The sequence below is a fragment of the Nothoprocta perdicaria genome, unplaced genomic scaffold (assembly GCF_003342845.1).
Source record: "Nothoprocta perdicaria isolate Ctin4 unplaced genomic scaffold, notPer1 scaffold_5, whole genome shotgun sequence".
Lineage (NCBI taxonomy): Eukaryota > Metazoa > Chordata > Aves > Tinamiformes > Tinamidae > Nothoprocta > Nothoprocta perdicaria.
The window spans coordinates 8,130,975-8,150,718 of NW_020455754.1; the positions used below are offsets into that span (position 1 = coordinate 8,130,975).

General features: G+C 47.6%; 1 long non-coding RNA gene across 1 annotated transcript; it reads left to right on the forward strand.

Moving 5' to 3' along the window:
• Positions 1–5,195: 5,195 nt before the first annotated feature.
• LOC112954296 lies at positions 5,196–18,089 on the forward strand. The gene is made up of 3 exons (XR_003250682.1): positions 5,196–5,278; positions 17,407–17,600; positions 17,838–18,089. It is a non-coding gene; the product is annotated as an uncharacterized LOC112954296 (long non-coding RNA).
• Positions 18,090–19,744: the final 1,655 nt, after the last annotated feature.

Below are 19,744 nucleotides of genomic sequence, written 5' to 3' on the forward strand. Positions count from 1 at the left end.
CTGCTTTCACTCAGCTGCTCCCCTTTTGCAGCCAAAGATGAGATCATGCCTCGATTCCCATTATGCGCTTCCTGTCATTTTAACCCTTTTGTTGTTTACTGGGATTGTTAAACTCCGTGTTTGGTGCTAGGAGAGCGGGTTGGCTCTAAGGTGGGTCCCGGCCACATGGGAAGCCAGGAGGGACACAGCAGCCTGCGAGGAAAAGGCAGCCTCATTTGCAAGGTCACTACGTGAGATAAAACACCAGCTCTATGGGAGAGCTTGCCTGCAGCGTGAGCTGGAAATGGCCAAGTGGAAAATCTTGGAAAAAAACATCCCACTTCCCCTTTCCTCACAGGGAAGGAAGAAGAGGTCAGTGTGGTAGGTGCAGGACATTTTACTTTCCACCGATTGCCGTGAAACGGCTCCAAAGGCCGGGGCAGCTGCCCGTGCTGCCGTGTTCGCTCCCGGGCGGCCGCTCTGCAGAGCCCGGATGGCGGCAGCGGGACCGTGGTCCCGAGCCCGGCACCTGTTGCTGGCGAGGCCGGGCTCTGCGGGGCTCTGCACTATTTCTGGAGCCTGCTTGAGGGCAGGAAGGATTAGCGCGCTCCAGATTCCAAGGAGCTTGTTGTGGAGAGGGGAGCGCTGCCCCCGGGCTGAGCTCAGCTCTGGGGCCTCCCCTTGCTGCTCTGGGCAGGAGCAGATCCCGAGCACAACGTCCATAAATACCACCCGTGGTCAAGGCAATGACGGGGTGTTTGTGAGTGCTGAGTGGTGCCCTGCGCACTGAGGCTGCTCTCCACACGTGGTGCAGTGCAAAGCATCCTGCATCTTCACCTGGGGAGGCCCTGAAGGAAGGAAGAGGCCGGGAGAGGAGGAGAAGCATTTTCTGGCATCAGGCACCACCAGGCAAGTACCTGGAAGGCTTCCAAGGAAAGATGTTTTCAACTTTCTGGGAGCAAACACACATCATCTGCTGCTGCAGCCCCTGCTCTGCCCGCAGTTGCCTCTCTCTTCTTGAGTGCTACAGGGAGACGGGACCATTAGCCCCCATGGTGCTCAGGTCATATAGCAGAACATGCCCAAATACATGCCCAAATAGCAGAAAGCTTTGTTAGTGTTTCTTCCCACCTTCTTCCTTTCTTTCCACCTTTCTTTTCACCTTCACCCCTGGCACCAATCTGCAGCCGCGGTCCTGGAGCTGTGGAGCAGCACGGCACTGGCTGAGTGCTGAGAACAGAGCGGTTCCAGTGCAGGATGCCCTGCTACATGTGGCGTGGGGAAGATTTTGGCTAAAGCAGAGCAAGGGAGTCACAACTGCCACACTCGCCTCTACTTCAGTACACAGATAAATGCAGGATACTTCTTAGGAACAAGAGAACAAGCCAGTCCCCGGAATAGAAACGAACACCCATTTCATTAGTTAAGATTTCCCTGTGCTTATTTAAGCATCGATTCCTGGGGTTGCTGCACACTGTATAGAGCTGATTGACAATTACAGAATGTACCAGAGCAGCATCCCCAGCCCGCAGCTGGGGGCTGCCGAGCCAACTGGGGCGACTCAGTACAAAACTGGCAGCTGCCTCTGCAAGATTGCTTTTAATAGGGAACCACTTCACTGCATAACTTTGAAGGAAGCAAACATGTTCTTAAAATGAATTTCCTCAGCTCAGCACCCTGTAGCTGTTGGAGTCAGGACAGTACATCCTCTTCCAAAGCCATTTTGTCTCCTTGCTCTTCTTTCTGCATGAAGATGCATTTCCTGCAAAGCTCAGCTATCCATCCATTTGGGGTGTAGAAGGGCCCTCCTAGCTCAGTTCTCCTCATTTTACTCTTTCACACAGACAGTGAGGAGAAAGAGTGCATATCTATCCTAGGTTACATTGTCTCCCAAGACATTTCATGTTCTCTCTTTCCTCTTTAAGGGCAGCCTAGGCACTGCACATTGCCCTAAACACTGCTGAGGATGTCCCTGGGACTTTGTCTTGTCCATTGGGAGATTGAGCTTCCAGATTCAGCCAGATGAGGGTATCAGAGAGCAATGCGAGGGGTCTTTCCTCCACCAGCACTGCCTTTCTGCAGACTTCCCACCTTCCCAAGGCCCGGGGAACCAGCCTGCTCCATGCAGTCATTTGCCTCCCTTGAATGAACTGGGATCAACTTAAAATACCATGTGGCAACAAGGGCTTGGATCCTGCTCTATTATTAGCTTGGCTGAGGAACAGGAAAACCTTGCGCATTTGGCCAGTACTTGCTTGTTTGTATATTCCCCATCTTCCTCTGGGACATCAGGTGCCATGACTGGAGACAGGATATTGGACTCAAGGCAGAGATGGTGTCAAGTGCCCCTTTCCTACGAGTTGCCACCTACTTGAATAGAGAGGGGGTCTTCACGCAGTCCTAGCACTGTCCTAGAGTGGTTTCCTATCTACCATCAGGCAGGGATTTGATGCCTTGTACCAGGTAAGAGCCTGTATCCATGAAGGTTTTGCTGCTTGGAAGTCCGTGTGATTCACTAAGTCCTGGCCTGTGTGCAACCTTGCTGCTGGCCGCGCTAATATCACCTGAGAACAAGTCAGCACTTTCATAAAGTGCAATTAAGTAATGGCCTCATCGCTATTCATTTCTTGAATGTATCCTCTCTCGTGCCCACATGAATCCTAATGTGCTGATAGTGAATTAATGTGGGTGCCCTGGGCGTCCCTGAGGGACCTGCAGTGATACAGATTATTAATAGCCCATCATTATTTCCTCGGGGAACCTGTTGCATTTGGCGCGTGTAGACAAATCCTTGGAGCAACCTCTTCTTTCCGGATGTGGTTTCTTTCTGCTCTGCTCGGGGAGCCAATGTGGCTGCAGGGAGGCTGGGATGGCAGCAGTTCCAGAGACCTGGAATCTTAGAGGGATTATCTGAGGATGAAACATCAAGTAGTGTATATCCCATATGTAAAATGCCCAGCACTGCAGGAACTGCTAATTGGAATCATCATCCCTTTGATCGTAGGTATATGTGTCTTGGCTGAGTCATGCTGAGACATCCTTCTGACCTTTTGAATATTCAGCTTTTTGGGGATAAGCAAACAGGGAGCGATTCTCTTTTAACAGACTTAGTAATAAGGCAGTTGCTGAGATCGTCCTGCTCGTGTTCTTGTGTGATGAGTCAATATCTGACTAGCTAATGTAGTCAATATCTGAGTAATTCAACCTCATGGGAGCATGAGCCTACAGCAGGAATATTCCTTCCCAGCGCCCATTCTACCAAGCAGGCAGGAGAGCAGGACCAGGCCTGTTGAGACAAGCAGCATTCGCTAAAGCCAGTGCTAGGACTAGCCCAGCTCAAGGCTGGGGACCATCCGTAGCAGCAAGGTAAGGGCAGGAATGACAAGGCAAATGCAAAGGTGCCAAAAGGGACAGAATCAATGCTGTGCTGGGACAGGAGCTCAGGGCTTGGGTTATTTGGGGCTGCCACCAGCCATGGGTGACTCTTGGAGGTCTGCTGACCCTCGGAGCAGCCTAAGCCTGGATTTCTATGGGAAAGGGTGCAGGGAGAGGGGAGGTTTGCTCCAGCAGTGGATGGAGTTTTGCCTCCAGACCCTGGATGCCTCCCTGGGTGCAGAGGCACCGAGAAGTCGGGTCTCTGAGTGGCACTGTCATATTGTCCCCTGGCATGGCATTTATGGCATTCGCAGCACAAGGCGTCCCTCGTGTCACTGTGGGGACCAGCAGGCTGGCACTCCTGCCTGCCCTCTTGGCGTGTGACAAAGGTTCGTTTGTCTTTGGGCTCCTAATGAGCTCCAATAATGCTCCCCTGGGAGAAACTGAGACTAACGACTTTAAGAGATAAATAGAGCTCCTGCCAAGCTGAGCGGATTTCTTTCTGCAGAACCAATTTCCCCGCCACAGCTTTTCCCAGTACATTCCTGCCTGGCTTTTCTTCCCCTGGAATTGAAAAATGTTGGATATGGGGATTTCCACAGGAGTTCTGGGGATGCAGCTGCACTAGAAAGGATTCTCCTTTTAGGGACCTTTTACTGCTATGTTTATATGTATCTGGTTTTGGGGGTTTGGAGGGAGGGGTGTTCAGTGGGTCAGGTCCAAAGAGAATCTCCCCTCTCAGTTACATCAGTGTAAGTCCAACATCACTGAAGCCCCTATAGCTATTCAAGGACAATTAGCAGACTTATCAGAGCTCTGCTTTTTCCTGGAAACCTCCCCTGTTCACATTCCCCCATGCCCTCACATAACCCAGCCCCAAACTCCTGGGAACCCTTTTCTCCGTGGTATTATTAGAGAGGAGAAAAAGGAACCTGACTCACCGAGCCCTGCACCTGTGTCTGAATTTCCCACCAGACTTTCCAGCAGGGAATGCAGGTTCATGTCAGGGCTGTTTTTCCATCCCCTTTTTGGGGTTCATCTTTCCCAGGCAGCGCCTGCTGGAGGAGGCTCCGTGACCCGCTCCTGGCACGGGCAGATGTCGGTCTGTTGACAGAAGTGCCCTTCATGCCTGGCCGTAACCTTCATCCCTCGGCAGCCTGGTCCCGCTCTCATCCCGTCCTGGGTGCCCGCACCAGGGACGGAGCAGTTAGAGCAGCTCCATGGGCTGGAGGTGCTCGACGTCCTTCCAGCAGCGCAGCGAGGGGTGCTGCATGCTGAGGGATGCAGTGATGCAGACCCTGCAAAGGGTCCTCCGGCCTCACTTGTGCAGATCTCCCTATTTCCTGCCATTTCCCTCTTCTCCTCAAAATACGGAAAAAAAAAAAAAAAAGTTCTGAGCAGGAAATTTCCTTTCAGCTTTGGATGGAGATATTTGAGATGTATCTATATGCCGTAATAAGACATAAATTTTAGTGGCAGATATATTTCTCTCTGTGTTAGTGATTAGTGACATCTTCAGTGACATACATCCAGTGACTGATGGGACAGGGTTTTCAAGCTAGAGGAACACTTACTACATTAGCAGCAGGGCTATAGTTGTCCCCCACAACCAGTAACTAAATCCTAGGAAGAGATTTGCAGTAGAATAAAACCAGGGATGGGTTTTAGCAGAGCCCCTTACACCTGGGCAGCCAGTGCTGCCTCCCATGGTTTCCTCCCAGCAGTCACTCATTACACAGATGAGGCTTTAAATGCTTCACAGATGATCCTAATTCATAGCTCTGATTTTTTGAGGATTTAGGGCACAGTGCAGAGGGAACCAAAGTAGATATCTGTTTTCTGAAGAGCAGGCTGTAAGGCATGCAAAAGAGAAATGGTGCTCTTGTTAGGAGGGTCTGCTCTGAAACTCAGCTCGAGGAAGGAGGTAAGAGCCTAAGGGAGGGCTGTGCTGAATGTTTAGGGAGCGAGTGCTCTGAGAAGGAAGGATTTGTCTTTGATTCTGCTTGGCTGGAGCAGGAGTTGTTATGGGAACATGCCTGTTGCTGGTGTAGTTGGAGCTTGCACTAGCTTTGGTTTCATTCTGGCATTGCTCAGGACTTAGATAAGATGAGGTTTGGAGAGGGGGGGAAAAATCCTAGGATAGGAAAAACTGGGAGTATTTCCAGACAACTAACTCTTATAGAAGTAGCAATAAAGAAAATGAGTTTTTCTTTTGCCTTGGGTGTCTGAGGATGTTTTGAACAGAGCTGTAGTGTTGCCACAGTAAATAAAGGTCATTTTGTCAGGAGCCTGGAGGGCTTTCTGGTTTCTTTTATTGTCTGCTCATCTCCAGGTGCCTTTAAAGAGAGCTGGAAACCAGGTTTAGCAGTACTGTGCTAGGGGATGGAGATGTGTTTGCTGGCAGACAGGGCTTTATCAGCCCCCTTGTAAATCTAACTGTCTCTAGGACTAGTGTTCTTACTCCATCATCAGTAGGACTAGTTGTGGTCTTGAGCTGCGTATCCAAAACCACCAGTGTCTGTGAGAAATCTCACTTCTTGGTGTAAAACTCTCTGGAGCCTCTTCTCATGTAGTCTGAGAAAAGAAGAAATAAGTTCTCTGAGTTAGAAGGCCAAGTTCTTGACAAGAAGGCAAAACAAGAAGGAGACGGACTGAAAGCAAAAGGTGGATAATATATCTTAACCAGGCTCGTGAAAGAGCTGAAACAGTAACTGCTATTGAGATTTATCAAGCTGAGGAGCGTGTCTGGCTGGTCGAGCCTGGCTGACTCTGTGTCCCTTGTCTGGAATTGCAAAGCTCTGCAGCAGAGCTGCCGAGGGAGCAGAAGCTCCAGTTCTGGGGCAATATCTGAGCCGTGCTGAGGATGAAGGGGAGGTGGTGGCCACAGCTGAGGGCCTGTGAGCTCCTGTGGAATTCAGCACCATATTCAACCAGTGGACTGGGTTTTGCTGGTGAAGAATCTGTGCAATCAAGCACCAACTGCTTCATTTGCTTACTTATTCTTTCACTTAGTGGGTTTTTTTCATTTAGTTTTAAGGCTAGTAAGAAAAACCTCTTGCCTATGGCTTTGCAAAGGGCAGGAGAAGAACTTGCTTTTATAACCTGCTGCCCAGAGAGCTGGCTGCATGGTGCTGGCTTCCCCTGGGCTGGAAAACAGTAACTGTGAAGAGATAGTTGGAGTCTGATGAAGCCTTGGAGGAATTCATGGCACAATAACGAAAAGGAGGCTCTGATGTTAAATTAAACTAACTGCAACATAATCTTGAAAAGTGTATTATTGGCTGCCTGATCCTATCGTTGGATGAGAAATTGCACACCTACTTTCTTCCTCTCCAGGTTCATTTCCCGTGCAAATCACAGCAGGATCTTTTTGGAGCTGGAAGGATTCCTCTTGCTTTTGCACAGAGGATGTTCCATAAATTTGTCTTCAATCTCTTGTTTTTAAAGTGCATTCTGTCCCTCTTCTGTGTGTTTTTTCCATGAATGATCCTGAATCAAAAATCAAGGTAGCCTCTGGCAGTAGGAAATAAGAGGAAAGCTAAAGTAGTTCTAGTAATAGCTCTCCTAGAGGAGCAAACCAACCTTTCCAACTTTCTTCCTCTGTCCACATGGTGTGTTGATGGCCAGGTGTAATGCGAGAGCTTGGCTAGAACCTACCTGGCTATTACAGCTGCAGGCTTAGGGTTTTCATCCTGAGCCTGGTTGCAGATGTGAGATCAGAAAACTCATATTTAAAACTCAAAGCATTTGCACTTTGGCAGGTCAGAAAGCAACTGTTTCTGCCTGTTTCTTTTTAACCAGCACACAGGCTGCTTAGGCATTGAACTCTGGTTTTCCTTTTTCTGATGACCTGCCTTTCACAAGAAGGTAACAGCTCAGCTTTGCAAGGCAGGTCTCTAGGAGAAGCCTTAAGTGTTTTGTGCCCCTGGGGATGTGGAAAGCTCTAGGTGTGAAGCTGGTTCCAAAGTCCACAGGTGGAAGTTAGGCAGAAGACACCAAAAATAAACCCACAGAGCTGTGTGTGACAAAGCAGCTCAGCAAGCCTGTTCCTTATCCAGTCTTGTCATTAAAACCTCTCCCCGTGCCCTGCTCCAGCAGATTTCATTTGACACGATGTGAGCTCAGTGCAAAGTGGAGGAGGGCGCCAGGCAGGAGGTCTCTGTTGCCTAAATTAGCCCTGACAGGTGTCCTAATGTGCTGGCTCTGCTGTGACACTGCTGGATGAGGGTCACTATACATCCTGAAATGGCTTTCATCCCATTGGGTCTAACCAGATGTAACCTCAGACTTCTGGGGTGCTTTTATGTGTCTCTTCTTGGAGCAGAGACTTGGCAGCAGCATCACACGCACAGCCATGAGCGTGCAGAAATCACATTACTGCTAATGCATGCGGTGTTGGGCTGGGACTAGTTTGTGGTCGGCGAAACATTGACCGATTGTCCCCCCCAGTGCAGTGGCACTGTGAATTCCCGCTGACCAGGTGGTCCCCAGAAAGTGTTGGTCTGCTGTTCCTTAAGGCGGATTGAGCCTCAGTCTTGCTGAGCTGCAGCCTATCAGAAAGTCTAGTTTTCTATGGTAACAAGCATTTTATAGACTAAACTTTAAGGTGGGGGGGGAGAAAGTCTGTATCTGCTAATCTTGTATTTCAAGAGGCTTTTGACCAGAAACCCTCTTAATATCTATTTTGGCTTCCCTCTCCACTTTCATTTCAATGTCATCTCTATGGCTTCTATCTCTTAGAAGAAGCCATTTATGTTTTGTTCTTTGCCATTCATACCTTGGAGGAAACAAAAGACAACCCAAAAAATCAAGTACCTCTGCAGAAAAGGAAGCATGAGCCATCCCTGCCATCCTTGTGATGGCTGTTGGTGGATAGGGGTGCAGGGACAGCGATGAGGTGTGCAGTGTATTAATAGTTTGGTTAAGTAGGAGGACGTTGATCCTTCAGAGATGGAAGGATTTTATAAAAAGCCAAGAAGGTAATTCTTGACTTAGAACATCATGTCATTTTCTGCAAGGCAAAATTAAACAACAACAAAACAACCGAACTGCAGACACCCCACCCAGCCTCAAAACTGTGGTAAATCCAATCAAGCTTTCCTGTTAAATGTTCTCCAAAGCTTGTGTTTAATCATTAACAGTGCTGAATCGATATGAATAATCTGAAGTGACTCCGAGCAGCAAGGGCAGGTTATGTTTACAAAGAGGTGAATATCGATGCAGCTGTTGTAACCACAACCTGGAAGTCCTCTCCTGCTCTCACCCACGTGTGTGGCAGTGGCCACATTAAAGGCTGTTGGTCTAGAGCAAACTGGAGCAGGACTCCACATTGATGGGATGCCCTGGTCACCCATGTTCTGACCTTGGTTTGGTTCCTCCATCTGGTTTGCCCTGTGCAACTCCCTTTTCAGTTTAGCTTCTCTTCTGCTTTGCTGAGCCTTGTGGCTCGGTGTCCCGTTGGAAACATGGAGGGGAGGTTATGGTCAATGGAGGAGAGCAGAGGAACCTCAGATTCCTCCACTGGCTTTGTGGGGGAAACCGGCTGTCATTGCCAACAGAGCAACATCAAGGTTTTTGGAAATGCTTCTAAGTAGACACAGATACCTCAAAGGAGGGCAGATGTGGGTTATGACCAGGAAGGAAATCTCACCCTGGTGCTACTGGGAAGAGCATGTTGAAACCTCTGTCTGGAGGCATCCTCAAGCTGTTATGCACTGACAGACCACAACAAGTATCATCTCCATCTCTCCATGACCTCTGAAACCATCTTGGTGCCCAGGGAGGTGGTTTCTGTTGGGAAAGGACAGCTATGGAGTAACCTAAAGGGAGTAAAAGTGCAATGAATGTATTGGGATGTGTTCTCTGCCAAGCCCCATGAGAGTCTGTGCAGGCACAGAGGGCTCCCTGCCCTCCCGTCTGCAAGGGCAGCATTTTTGCTCACCATGCAATGCTTGCTTTGATGTGAGCAGCTGATAATTTTCAAGAGTTTTTTCCCCAGCAGTCCCTAAATCCCATCCCTCCTAAAGGCTGTGCATGGCTAAGGAGCTGCCTTGCTGCCTCCCAGTATGCAAGGACTGGAGCAGACAGATTCTTCTTGTTGGTTTTCTCTGCACAGTTCCTTCCTTCTCTCTCTTTTGAGATTTGGGGGGAAAAAAGAACAAAAGTTGTCTGCTGAAAAGAGTAAATTAAAAAAGTCTTGCTCTGCATCATTAACTTGGCGCAGCCTGGGCAATCTCGTTCTCCCACACAGGCAGCTGCTGTCAGTGCCTGCAGCTGGAAGTGAAGATGGATGGGTGCAGAAGGGAAAAAATGTGGTGTTTTATTTCTGAGGACTGAAATAGGCTCACTTTTCATACTGTATTTTGAATGCTTTATGCATATTTTTCCAAAAGCTTTATCCCTTAAATTAACAAACATAACATGAGAAGTCAAGTTTTAATTTATCTAGCATTTTACGGTGTTTCTCTTTTTGTAGCAGGCATCCAGCATGGAAAAAATCACTGCTGTTGGAGCAATCCATTAACATAAAAATAATTGGTATCTTGGAACAAGATGCATCTCATGTGAAAGTATAATAAATAGTGACATTTTGAAGCTTTTCCTCCAATCTGAAATAGTTGAGAGCAGTATTGACCTGTGAGCACAAAAGCTAACAAAAGTCTAAATGATAATTGTGAGCTATTTGAAATAAGACTTTTGCAGTTCTCTAGTCTCTCAATCCACAATTATACAAGTAAGCTTTATTAACTGGGGGGAGGAAGAAGGAGGAGGGAAAAAAAAAAGGAAACATACAGCTTAGGAGAGAAAGCAAATGCAGTAATCAAAGTATGTCTTTTCTACACTGGTTTATAGAATAAAAGATAGCAAAAGGAGAATGTTTATAAGCTGTATTTTGCTGATAGCTGAGTGAAGTCTTGAAGACTTATTTTACAGCCAGAAGAGGTCAATCCATACAGCACACTAAAAATCAGTTTGTAGGGGTGGTTTCCTCTGCCCGTGGTAGGGTGTTCTGCAGCTTTGCTTTGTTTTGTGTACCTGCATGGCCATGTGCAGCCATCCTGTATCAGACACCCTCTGAGTTCCTCCAGTCGGGTAGTTGCAGCCATCAACGTGTTTCCTTTTGACCCTTGGTGTTGCATTCTTGATGCTGCTCTGCTTTGCCTGCAGATGCTGCTTGTGCAGCTGGATGTTACATCCCATGTGCCAATATCCTTAGTGGTCAGCAGGAATTCATATTCTCCTTGCAAGCTCCTATTGCTAGAGGGTGCTAAAGATAAATGCACCTATGTGAAAAGAGCTTGAAGGCTAAAAACCTGCAAAATTGTTGTTGTCCTGGTATTTCCTAGGATGGTGGTGGTGTGTTGGCACAGCTTCTCATTCCTGTGTGGCCCAGGATTTTGCAGTAATTGGTCAGTGTTTCCTGCGTTTTCCTCAATACCAGCAGTGATCACCAGGAGTCAGCCCTTCTCTCTGAGGGATGCAGTGGGAGAGCTGCACAGCCTGTCTAGATGGTAGTCTTTGATACACCTTGCTGATACCACAGTCTCTAATTGTGCCCTACAGCAGAGCCCCTTTGCTGGCTGCAGATGCCTTGTTGCTTCTCCAGGAGCCAGCCAGCTTGGGCTTGGACTTTTTTGACTCCAGGACAATCCCCTGCTCTTGCTCTTTCCCTGGGACCCACTGGCTGCAGCCGCCTGCAGGAGCCAGGGCTCCAGGCTTGGCAGAGCCCATGGAGCACAAAGCCTTTAGTGGGCACCCTGCAAGGGGTGAAAGAGAAGCGCATCACATTCAGGAGGTCCTGCACTCCCAATACTGCTTGGAGATGCACTGTGAGATTTTCATTATTATTATTATTTTTAAATCCATGCTTCAGTTAAGGGCTGTTCTGTTGCCTGACCCCATGTCTGACTGCATCTCTTCCCCTTTGCCCTGTTCCTTTCTGCCTAAATAAGTGTGTTTCTGTGCTCAGCCTCTGTTGTCCACGTCCTCACGGGGAAATGAAGAGCTGTGTTTATACCAAATGGGTTTATTGAAGTATCAGAAAGCACAAATCAATTTTCGGATGAAATTATATGATACCACAGGAATCAAAACTGACAAACACAGAGATTTGCTCTTAAATTAATAGCAAACCAAGATAAAAGCCAATGCAGGCCATAAAATTAGGCAGGTACAATATGCTTCCTAAAATTTAGAGCTGTCCCCCAGCTCCCAAATGCACCGCTCAATTGTAAAGCTAAATAACCAGCAGAGGGGTTTTAGAAATGGATATTGTGGGCCGCTTGGCAGAGCAAGCAATTACAGAGGAAAATACTCAGTGTTACCCTCAAAGTGAGCGCTCTGGCTTCAGAAATGCTCTAGGAAGGGGCAGCAGTCAGTCTTGGACAAAGCACGACCATAATCTTTCCTGTCAAGGCCTCTTTCACACTGCAGGAAGATTTGCATGGCCAGGAGCCTCGTAGGATTAACGCCTTAGTGATTGGGATCAGCTCAACTGATGGGTCCAGAGCATTGCAGAGCATGGAGGGTGATGGGGAAACCCAAGTAAGACAAGCTTGAATTGCACTCAGTCCTTGGGGCTTTGAAGGAAAAAGATATTATAGCATAATGAGAGAGTTCCTGGAAAGGGTCAGTGCAGGGAATCACCCTGCAAAGGTGGAGATAAATTCAGGCTGCAAAAAAGATGTTGATAACTTATATATATTTTTTTGAGCAGGAAATGATCTAGACATGAGCAACAGGCATCTCAGTAGTTTTGTAGCAATACCAAGCACAAGTTTCTCAGTGATGGATTTCACTAGTCAACTTTTGAACAGCAAGTGGTGGCATCAGCTGCCTGCTGGAAGTAGCAGAATTAGCTGGATGATCCCTCTGTCTCCTGTTAACACTCCTCGGGGATCAATGACTTTTTAAACTCGGTGGCTTGCAGATGTGTCCTGACTTTGTCTAAAGGGCTTCAGGAGGATTTGTCCCCTGGAGAGGCAGAAATTTGGCGGGGCTGTGCCTTGGATGAGCTCCTTCACATGGGGAAGTGCTGGGTGAGACTGGGCTAGGTCCTGGAGCCACCAAGCTCCCTCCTGGCCAAGTGCAGGTCCAATGATGTACAGAAATATTTAATCCTGGTTACCCTGACACAAAACCTAGCGTGAGTCCTTCATGTTAATGGTTGGGGTATGTTTTTGCATGTATAACTAATGCCTCTAAAGAGACTTCAGGGTCCATTTTAACCACATGGACACTTAGCAAGGATTCTTGTCTTCCCTGAAGACCCATCCACGAGGGCAGCAATAGGAGAGGTGGAAGAAAATTACTCAGTACTCCAGGAGTCTGAGAGATGGTTCTAAGTCGGCTGTAGAGCCAACATAGACTCTTGCACCTTGAGGATATTCTACAATAACTCCTGCAATCTTTCAGTCTTTGAGCTAATAAGGCAATTATGTGTAAACTCAGTTATAGGTATCTAATGTCTCTTTGGTTTTCATTGCCTTTTGTCTAGGAAATTAAATACAGCAATGCATAAGAGCAATTAAAGATCGGATGATGAGCAGGAAATCTATCCATGTCTCCCAGGCGGTTACTGAAGCTCAGTGTTTATTTTGTTTAGTTTCTTTTATAAACATGCAATTACTGTGCTACTAAAACTAAATTATCCAAGTTCATCTGGTGAATCCCTGCATGAAAGCAGTTCTGACTCCAGTGAAAGGAGGTGATCTCTCCAGCCTTCTGGCTTGGAAGAGGTCCAGAATGCCTGAGTGTGGATGTACTCGGAGCAGTGGGTGCTCTTTGCCGTAGTAACCCATTTCTGCTGCCCATGTTCAGCCTTTCTACCTGCCAGCCCAGGCTGTTATTTCCTTTTTTTTCAGTCAGCACTGGAGTTTTTGATGCTGTCATGCAGAAACCAGGCACCCTCTAGGCCAGCCCTCTGGGTGCAAGCCTGGCTTTTCCATGCAAGCTCTTAATCACCCTAAAACGCAGAGGATGCACAACAGCCTCTTGAGGGCAAAGCTTTCTTATTGATCCAGAGGAAGAGAACAAACTGAGAAGAGGGTTATCCCAGGGCCTGCCTGTCTGAAGTATTTCTGTTTCACTGTGAACTAATTAAGCCGATGTTCTGGTCTTGCTCATGTTGCTCCCTGACCCTGCTCTCTCCTGCTTGTCCCTGTCCCTCTGAGGGCTGAATGCGATATTTCTGGTCAAGCAGAGTGGAAATTCTCTAGGTTTTTATGTTGTGGGAGGGAACACAAACACTGTCCAATTTCTTTTCAGTTAAGGCTCTTATTTACCCGCTATTTTGGCAGCTGGAATGAAATATCATTTATTGGCACATGCATCTGAGCAGAACAGTCAGAAACAGATCCTCCTCCAGGGCCTGCTTCTACTCCATCAGGCCCTGTGCTATGCCATGTTCCTTGTTCCCTCAAGAAACTCTAGAAGATGATAGGAAAACAGGGAATATCCAGGATGTGTGAGCAGCCTCTGGCATCCTTTGGGTCTTATCTGCAAATCTTGAACTCAACATGGTCCAGCAAGCGATGTACTGGTCTTTGATGCTTGTGGAGACACAGGGGAGATGGGGAGGTCCAGGTGGGGCTGGCAGAGATGAGAGAGGACAAGTACCTTGAGCACAACTGGGATCACTTATGGCTACTAGTATGTCTCTAAGGTACAATATATAGATTCTCAGACCCTTAGATCCTATTTTAGCCCAGGAGCAATGTGACCCTGGATATTTCAATGTATCAGTGGCTAATGCTTCCCTCTTGCATACTCATTCCTGTTATCCTAAAAGCAGGACATGTGCTTGCTAAGACAGTTAAAGCCAAAGCAGGTGTTTGTATCCAGATGCTCCTCTTGTGATTCCTCCAGTCTTTTCTCATCTGTCCTTGCAAACAGCTTTGCTTGTTGTCTCTTGTCTGACACTACATTGTAAAAATTTCAGGACAGGGACTGAGTCTTGCTCTGTAAACACATCATTTTGCTTAAGTACAGGCAGCCAGAAAAGGGTCATGTTTATTAGTCTGTGGAACTGAACATTAAACACATTACTTGTGTGGGAACAGTATCAAAACCTGCAAGTGTGAGGCCAAGCTGAACTCCAGAATTCAGCCAGTTTTGGAGAGGAGTCCTCGCTCCTCTCTTTAAAGAGCTCTCTGAGCACATAGATGACACTTGGAACATCTTGCAGAGATGCACTGAGTGCACAAGGAAATAAAAAGGGTCTGACAAGCAGGCCTTGCAGTAACAGATTAAAGAAACTTAATCTATTTTCTTTGAGAAAAGAGAGAAGACTTGATTACAGACCGTAAATACCAGCTTGGGAAAAGCTTTGTGATGAGAAGGTCTTTAGCTGAGTAACAGGAGACACAGGCAGATCCAGGACCTGGAAACTGAAATTAGGCAAATTTAGATTAGGAGTCAGCCTAGGCAATTAAATAGCAGAACAGCATCCTCAGAGATGGAGTGGTTCACTATTACTTGCAGGCTTTTAAACTCAGGACTAAAGGCTGGAATGTCATGCTAAAAGACGGCTCTAGCTAAAGCAAGAGATCGGGGGCCAAGAGGAGAATATGTGCTAGTGGTCTGCAGAACCCAGAATGATAAATTTGAGGAAAAAAATGATAAAAGATTTGGTATATAAAAGATGCCAGAAGAGTCTCCTGCTGTGTGGTAATTGCCAGCCTCTTTCCAGGCAAAAGAATCTAAGTATTGGGCCGTTGGCTTGGTGGAAGCAGAACAAATCTTTGAGCAGGCCCAGATCAGTTTGTTTTTGAGCTCCAGGAGAATATTTCAAGTGTTTGCACAATCCTGGTGTCAGAATCTGGTAAAGGTTATAATTTCCCTCTAATTATATGAGAAGCAATAAGTAAACAGTCACCAAGAGTATGTCTTGACTTGAGGTGTCCCTTAGCCAAGAAAATCTGGCTTAATTATTGCTTCTTAGATAAATGGACAAGTCTGGCTGTATCCTAGTGAACTGAGTGTTAGCTTGTCTCGGTATCTTACGGGTGCTGTGGACTGTGTGATCAGGTGGTCCACAATCTAAGAAATCTGATGTGTTAAGGTAGTCATGTGCCCTCTGTCCTTGTCACACATTTAGAAGCCTGTTTTGGAGTTGCTCCCTCTCTTCTGGACAGATACCAACCTCCAGACCTGTGGAGGCATGGATGAAGGCTACCTTCATCCTTCTGAAAGTGAACTGTGCTGTATCTGCCTGTCAGAGCCACCCCCAAGCATCACTGGAGATCAGGCATCTAAGCGATCTTGCCAAAGGAAGGCTACAAAGCTTCTTACTGCTGAAGTTCCCTCTTAGCAGACACCTTCATCCTCAGCAGGACCTTTCCCTTCATTCAGGTGACAAGTGGCCACATCCAGAGTAGTTTGGTGGTTGAGCAGGGGAAACCTGACAGCCCAAGCTTGTGGAAGTGCAGAGCCCCACTTTGAACCTCCAACTAGCTCTATGATCCAGATCTTCGCGCCTTGGTGAACCCAAAAGAAAATGCTGGGCTTTGACTTGAGGCTGACATGTCTTTTTGTCCAAAGGCCAGATTTTCCTCCTCTTTGCTGCTTATGAGTGCAAAGAGAAGGAGATGGATGGAAGGTGGTCTGCCTGTGTCTGATGGGCTGTTCCTTCAGAGGATGGATATACACGGACGGGCTTTGCCCCCAAGCAAGGGAACTGCTGTGGTGATACATGAACGAATGCCAGAGCAATACTTCAAATCATTCTCAGTACATGGAAGTGAAAAGTAGATCTGGCTCCATTTCTCTACCTTGACCCTATTCCTCTCGCAAAGCTATTGCACAGCATTATCCTGTCCAGTTGTGGCTTATTTGGAAAGGAGGCTCAAACCAAGGCACGGAAGACATGTCCAGGGAGAACAGTTGAGCTGTCAAGGACTGGAAAGCAAGGAGGGGGTGAGGAAAGGCGCTGTTTACAATAGCAGCTGGTCCTGGGCGTCACCTCTGTCCTGATCATGGTTCATATTTATTTTTGCTTCTGCCAAAGCCTCTCAGCCCTGCTTAAGGCAAGGGGAGGGAAAGGGCTTGTTTCCCTCGATCACACAGGACTGGCAGCTGGGATTTGGCAGGGTGGCCTGTGCAGGATGCCTGTGAGAGCTGAACCGTGTCCGTGATGCTGCCTGAGGCAATGGCCTTTAGCCCAGAGAGCAGGAAATATTAATGAGCTGTTAATTATTCCCGCTCTCTCACACACACCCTCCACATGCACATTCGCACTCACTGCGTTGGGTGGTGCTGGGGGCTTGGCAGCCACCCAACCATCAGGAAAGGTGCGTTTCTCTTTGCTGTTTTATCCCTCTTCCATAGTCCCTGTGGTTCTAATCTCCCTTCCCACATGTTCCTCCAAGCACCTTAGGTAGCCAACAGGCTTTCTGCATTTTTTGAAGGCAGATGTGTCAAATAGCGGAGAGGTGGTTGCCATGTCCAACACAGAACCTCCAGGCAATGGGGATATACAAAACATGCTTTGCCTTGGACACTTGTTCCAAAACACCCAATAGCAACACTGCCAATGCCAAGCAGTGCCTGCCACCCCTCTGGCATCCAGGGCCAGCATTGGGAGCATATAACCCTCATCCTCTTCATCCTCCTCATCCTCCTGCGCTCCTGTGGGAAGATCTGACTATTGAGTCTTTTTTTTTTTTCTTCCTGTCCACATTATGAAGTGGTATGACAGGAATTGTTGGCGATTGTGCTGTTTCCTATGCTTGTCTAAACCACTGCAGTGCAGGGGAGACTTATTGCCAGATTTCCTGCCTGCTTCCCCGCCAGTGACAGGATACACTGCCTGGGATGTCATGCAAGAACTGGGGCTGCTGTGAGGAAAGCAGCCAGGCTGGGATCCCCCAGTCCACATCAGCACTCACCAGCACGGTTGTTGGTGGAACTGGGATGGGATGAAGGGAGGAGCAGGCAGCAGCAAACACCCTCCTGCCCTTTGGACTACTCTCCAAGACTTTGGCCCACTATATCTTAATGTTTTCTGCACCATGTTTAACAATTTACTCGTTCCTCTCCTGTTTGCCCTGGCAGTGCTCAGCGCAGCATCCAGTCTTGGTCTTCAGCTCAGTCTTGGTGAGGACAAAGCACTCGTGAGTGTGGAAGGTGTTTCTGGATAGCAGTGCTGCAGTTTGGCTACATCCAAAGGATATCCATGTGACCAGTGAAAGTGAGGACAGTAACTCCAGGTCTGACACGTGGGTCTCAGTTTGGAGAGAGTTGCCTGGGTAGGTTTATCCAAACACGTGCTGTTACCATCAGTGACTTTTGGCTCTTGCTCAGGCTCTCAGCATCAACCTCGAGATGCCTCCTGGCATGCATATTTATTCCAATCATCACTGAACAAAGCCCCACACTGCTGTAAAAATAAACAGTTTTTAATGTAAATTGCCCAGTTTACATACTTTACCCACCTCTGCTTAGCAGAACAGCTGGTGTTTACCAACTTCTCATTACTTTTCCAGTGCAAATGCTGGCTGGGGAGGACCATGCACCTTGGAAATAAAACGAGCTCAGGTTTACTTCTGCCTCAGACCCTGTTGGCTGCTTCAGAGCTTGCAGCAGAGGCAGGCCAATGCCAAAGTCTGGCCTGGCACACATGGATTGTCTGTGAAATCCCAGCTACAAAATCTGTATGTTAATACAGATTGAGAAGACACAGAATGCTCATGGACCTGATGGTTGCAACTGTGCTAGTTGTAGCTTATTCCTGCCCTTAAGGAGAGGCCAAGGTGTTGCACCCTTGCTTTTTTCCTAAGGCTTTGGGAGTTAAAACCAGAGCTAAGATGATTCAGGAATTTTTTTCTTGTGATATTTTCACTGTCCAAGAATGAGCATGTGTTCTGAAAAATATCCTGTCCCTCTTTATTCCAGACCTTAAATGGCCCCCTGAGGCATTAAGCAAAACCAGGGTCAGAGTACCAGCCCTGGCCCTTATGTGGGTGTACATCAAGCCTGATGCTGCTAATGTCTGGAAGATTGCACTGGGGAAAGATGAGAGCAAGTCAGGTCAGCATCAGGCACCCTGGCACGTGCAGGCACCAAAGCCAAGGCAAGGAGGCTCCTCCAGCACCCTTCAGCTTTGGGAAGTGGTGGAAAGGAAGATGCTGCTTATAGCTGTAGTGTGGAGGCCACATCATGCTATGTAAGGTCGCCTCTGGTGCTGTTTCCAGCTCTGTTGGCTGCAGAGTGAAGGGAGGGTAAGTCCTGGAATAGGGCATGGAGCTGGCAGTCACACGTGGTTCAAAATGACGTTGCAAGGCAACACCTATGATGAAAAGAGACTTGATCCATCCTTCCCCTTTCTTCCCCTTTCCCCCATTTTTAATTTTGTCTGGACTAGATGATCTGTAGAGGTCCCTTCCAACCTTAAATATTCTGTGAATCTGTGAACACTGTCAGAACATGTGGGAGGGAGGGAGTGGATGAGACAGAAGGGAAATTTTATTATATGGGATGTTTGCAAAAAGTGATTTTTTTTTTCCCTTTCCCCAGGCACCACAAGTTGTTTGCTGTGATTTAAAGAGGACACTTCTGGTTAAAAGCCATGGGCTGAATCTACAATCCCTGCAAATCAGAACATCTCTGTTTGACTTCATGGAGCTTAGCTGATTTAGTCCATCTGAGACACTGACCCTCTATGTTTAAACAAAGCCCATTTTTTCTCACTGATGTTAGGCAAAAATCTCTTGGATTTTGGCTCTGGAAGGGATATTTTAGTGGGAATGTTCTCAGCATGATTCATCATGCACGGGGCTTAATTTTGACAAAAGCCAGTGGCCACCAGCGTGGGTCTGGGGACTTTGCCTGCAGATACGGGCATGGCCACACACAGCCAGAGCCCGAGCTGCAGAGCCAGGACAGCAGTGCAGTATCAGTCACTAGAAACACTTCAGATACCCACACAGAAAGTCCAAGCGTGTTCTTCTGGGGGCTGAGCCTCAGCCTTATGGTGGCTTCAGGCCTCGCATCAGGAGAAAACCTGAAGGCCTGATCTCCCTGCAGCATGGGCGATGCTGCTCCAGAGCTCCTGCACTCCCTGTGGCTCCACGGAGCTGGAATAGCAGCTGCTGGAGGAGAAGCATCTGGTGTTTGAAAGGGAAGCCACGTGACAGCATCCTGTCGGAGTCTCATTTCATGAGGTATTCAACTGGCCAAGGCTGCCTTCATTCTCAGGTGTGTTAAATGAGAAGGAGAAACCTGAATTTTCCCTGACTCCAAGGCAGAGAATTTTCTTGGATAGTCTCTCCCGAGAGCTTGTTGTGTTTCAAATAGGACAAAGATTTATGTCCTCTGGGCAGAGGACTACGGTCCCTCAAGCATCACTGCAGGCTTCCTTGGTAGCAAGCAGCAAGCAGTTCTTTGCTGAGAT